The sequence below is a fragment of the Lactuca virosa genome, chromosome 1 (genome assembly GCF_052849685.1).
Source record: "Lactuca virosa cultivar CGN04683 chromosome 1, Lactuca_virosa_CGN04683_v6, whole genome shotgun sequence".
Lineage (NCBI taxonomy): Eukaryota > Viridiplantae > Streptophyta > Magnoliopsida > Asterales > Asteraceae > Lactuca > Lactuca virosa.
In genome coordinates, this window is record NC_136426.1 from 270,269,866 (window position 1) to 270,274,606 (window position 4,741).

Below are 4,741 nucleotides of genomic sequence, written 5' to 3' on the forward strand. Positions count from 1 at the left end.
ATTCTCCCCCAAAACAAAGTAAAAACCAAAAACAAGGGGGTATGAACTCACCTTGGGGTGATGGATCGGTTTTGATGAAGAAGTGGAAGAAGATTTTTTATCCTAGCAAGCTTTCTTGAGTAGATCTTGAACTTAGATGGTTCTAAGAACATGATCCACCAAAATATGGGTGTAAGAGGAGACTTTTGAAGAGATCAAGAAGTTAAATCATAGATCTAAGCAAAAACTTACCAAAGATGGTGATATTGATGAAGAATCCTCTTGAAAGCACCCACAAAGCTCGAAAATTTTAGAGTAAGATGAGGAAGTTTCTTGAGAGTGTTTGAGAGAGTTTGATGTTGTGTGTGGGTGTGGTCTTTGCTCTTGGCCGTAAATAGAAGGAGAGAGGGGAGAGGAAGATAAGGATGGGATGGATACTTGGATGCATGAGATGTATAAGTTATTTAGTGGGTAAATTGGATGGATGTCCATTATACAATAATGATGTGTCTAATGCTAGTTAATCCCCTTATTTTCTCTTTTTTTTAAACATGGGCCAAGATTTGGGCTAGGAGGAAGGAGGGTGAATTAGTTTGGCCCAATTCTTTCTTTGGTTCGAAATTATGAAGCCCATAAAGAAAATTTTTGGCCCATTGGGCCTTTAGGGTAGTTCACGACCCAAATAGTATGAAGAATGGGTTTTATGATCCATTAGGGTTAATTGGAGTTGTTATGGCCCAATAAGGCCCATTACGGGTAAACTAATTTATTTTGGACCCGAAATGGCCCAAAATGCTAAGTTTTATGGAAGTGGGTCCAATTAGAGCCCATTTAAAGGTCCTAAGCCCAAAATAGTCGAGTCCGAAGCTTATTGGTCCATTAGGCCCAATAAGGAGATCCTAGTCCAATATTGACTTAAACCGAGATTCTTAGGGTTTTCAGAGTATTTGTTGTACATGAGAGGTGCATTTGAATGAGCATAGAGTAGGAGATTCGCTTAGAGTACAAGTTATTATACTAGGTGAATGATTACATGAGAGTAGAATTTCATAGCAAAAATGCCAGTTGTGACATCATCCCCCCCGTTAGAGGGAATTTCGTCCCGAAATTCTTTCGAAAGGTAGGTTCATGAAGGAGAGAATAGGTGAGGGCACTTATGCTTCATCTGGTCCTTACATTCCCATGTGAATTCCGGTCCGCGCTTGGTGTTCCATCAATCCTTCACAATTGGAATGCGGCTCTGCTTCGCACGCTTCACTTCTTTATTCATGATTTTGACTGGTTCTTCAGTAAACATGAGATTCTCGTTTACTTCGATCTCTTTTAAAGGTATGACGAAAGTTTCATCGGATAAGCACTTTTTCAAATTTGAAACATAGAACACAGGGTGTACGTTGCTGAGCTCTACATGCAGCTGCAGCCTATAAGACATTGGACCAATCCGGGCAAGAATCTCGAACGGTCCAATGTATCGCGGGTTCAGTTTTCCCGTTTCCTAAAGCAAATCATTCCTTTCTAGGGAAAGACTTTCACTAGTACCCGGCCTCCGACTTGGAATTCCATAGGTTTTCGTCTTTTGTCAGCATAACTCTTCTGTCTGTCTCGTGATGCTTGAAGTTGAGTTATGATTTGGATTATCTTCTCTGTCGTTTCGCGAATGGTTTTCTGGTCCCGTGAGAGTACTGGCGAGTGATCTGCATTTACGACCATAAAGAGCCTCGAAAAGAGCATTGTTGATGCTCGTACGATACCTGTTATTGCGTGAGAATTCAATCAAGGGCAACCGGGTATCCCATGACTTGTTGAATTCAAACATCCAGGTTCGAAGCATGACTACGAATGGTTGAATGATCCGTTCGCTTTGGCTATTGGTTTGAGGGTGGTAAGCAACGTTCATATCTAGCTATTTTCCCATAGCCTTCTGAAGTGATTGTCAAAGTCTTGAAGTAATCCCGTTATCTCGATCCGAGATAGTAGATACTGATATTTCATGGAGTCTCACGATCTCCTTGATATAGATCGCAAATAATCTTTCCGTCTTGTTTGATTTCTGTATTAGCAGGAAATGGGCAGATTGGGTTAACCTATCGACGATCACCCAGATAACTCCCAATTCAACTCGCATACCTATAAGTTTCGTCTTTCGACTTCGAGAGTTTTATCCATCCATGTAGTGTTTTCTTCACGATATTCTCCGGCTTTGATGCTTTCAAGGCTGGTCGTAGATGCTGACAGTGTTTTGTTCTTGCTTCGTGAGCAGATGAGTATGTTATCGATGAAAATAATTAAAAGGGCTGAGTAGGAATGGTTGGGAGAACTCGGTTTTAGGGTCCATGAATACCGTGGGAGCATTCATTAGACCGAAGGGTATCACGACAAATTTGAAACGGTCGTGACGAATTCGGAAAGAAGTTATTGGAATGTCCTCTTCTCGGACTCGGGGCTGATAATAACCGGTTCTTAGATCTATTTTGGAGAAGCAACTAGCTCCTTGGGGCTAGTCAAATAGGTCGTCAGTCCGAGGGAGTGGGTATCGATTCTTGATAGTGAGCTTATTCAATTTCCTAAAATCGATGCACCTTCTGAAGGATCCGTCTTCTTGAAGAACAAGACCGGAGCTCTCCAGGGTGAGAAGCTTGGTCTGATGAATCCTTTGCGCAACAATTCTTCTCAATTGACTGGATAACTTCTGAATTTTCGGCCGGAGTCAACCTATAGGGTGAATTGGCAATTGATGTGGTTCTCGGCATGAGGTCGATTCGAAATTCGACCCGTCTCTCTGGGATATTCCCGGAAGTTCTTCGGGAAATACATCCGGAAAATCGCATGCTACTTGAATATCTTGTATGCTTACTTCTTCCTTGGTCTTGTCCACAACATGAGCGAGGAAAACGTAGTTCTTCTGGTGCAGGCACTTCTGTGCCTTGATGCACGAGATAGGACGAGGATTGGCGCCAGGTTTATCAGCACGGATTATTAGAGTTTCGTGATTGGGTAGGTGAAGGCGAACGGCTTTCTTGTGACACATAGTATTAGCACGGTGGGGGCTTAACCCAACCACACCGATTATCACATCAAAACTCCTAATATTTACTGGCATTAAATTTTAATTGAAATGAATAGTTGTTTAGTGTCAAGGTGTACTCCACATAAATATCATAGGTTAAGTCGATTCTTCCCATTAGCTATCTCCACCGTTAAGACTTAGTTTAGCCTCTAGGGTTGTTGTTTTAGTAAGTGTTTGAATATGTTACTATCGAAGCTTCACTCAGCTTAACTATTGAATAAGAGGTAAGCGAAAGAGTTGTTAAGTGGGAACATACCAGTAACAACTATCAGGTCTTGGACTGCTTTGCCTTGACCCAAGGTCAGGACCCTTCCTGATCCTTCTGTTCCTTGATTGTTAGCCTTGGGGCAATTGCGCCTGAAGTGACCGGTTCCTCCACACCCATAGCCGGTGTGACTGGTCTCATCATCGGCGTTGTTGTTAAGGTTGTTGTGATTGTTGTTGTTTTCATTTGGCTGACGATTCTGGCATGGATAAGTTCTACAATATTTGGTGGTGTGATTCTTTCAGTTGCATTTCTTACAATGCAGCTCCCGGCAGGCTCCCTTATGATGGAAATTGCACTGGTTGCATTTTGGAAGGCTTCTAGCATATGGTCTCGTGGTTGTTGGTGTAGTAGGGGTCATGGTCGCATGAACAGCAACAACATGTTGCTTCCTTGAGAACCCTTGAGTGGGTTGTCCCTTTCTCTTACTTTCACGATTTTGCTTCCTGCTCTTAAGCTTGGGGTTTAGTGTGCCTTGACAAGCTGTCACTTGTTGGTTCCCATGCTCGTTCCTTCGGCTGGAGTTGTCAATGCTATTTCTGCCTCCATTGGTGTTGTTTGCATTGATTTGTGCCATACCAGCGGTTACTGCCGCTGTTACAGCAGCTTGGAATGTAGCAGAGTCCATCTGCAGGAGCGGTGTCTCGCGGGTGCGCTTGTTATTCCTGCGGGATGGCATTTTCCTGCTGCACGTTGATAAGCCAGACCGTAAGTAATGATCGTCATTCCTTGTTGTACTCTATAAATTTCGCTTCTCGTCGTATGATTCTCATTGTTCCCATCTACATCCCTATGATGTATTTACGGTAGTAGGTAATCACAGATTTGGCACGATCGTTACGTCTATCCTTAGAGTATATAGGTTGTTTTGGTATCGAGATCCTTAAGTATCTAGCGGTTTTGAGGGTTCGGTTGTGCATATAATTGAATTTATGTAGTAATCTGAAATAAAGATAGCACCTAATTGTTCCATTGATAAGTACCATCTTAGTACACGAAAGAGAGTCATATCGGATAGTAGGGGGGGAAAAAGAAAAGGCTGATCCTAATTGTGGCAGAAAGTGTCTGGTGGTGGTGCTGATAAAGTGGATGCACCTCGGAGACGAGCTACTTGTTGCTCAGTATCTCGTAGTCGTACCTCCCAAACTAACTGTCTCGCTCGGGAGTCTCCGTTCACTTCCTGTGTTTGTCTCTCATCTCTCTCAATAGCAAACCGCATTTGTTCCGTTCGATTTGGGGTGTCCTGAGCTTGGTTATCAATACCTCGGGTGCGCCGGACCATGACTGGGACGGCCCGGTCAGCTGGTCCTCTATGACTAAGATCGAAGAGACCTCGGTTCCTACCATAGTGTGGTCATAGCCCCTGCTGGTGACTCTATCTCCAAATATCGTGTGCCCAAGGGGGCATGGGGCCACCGGGGCCCACACGA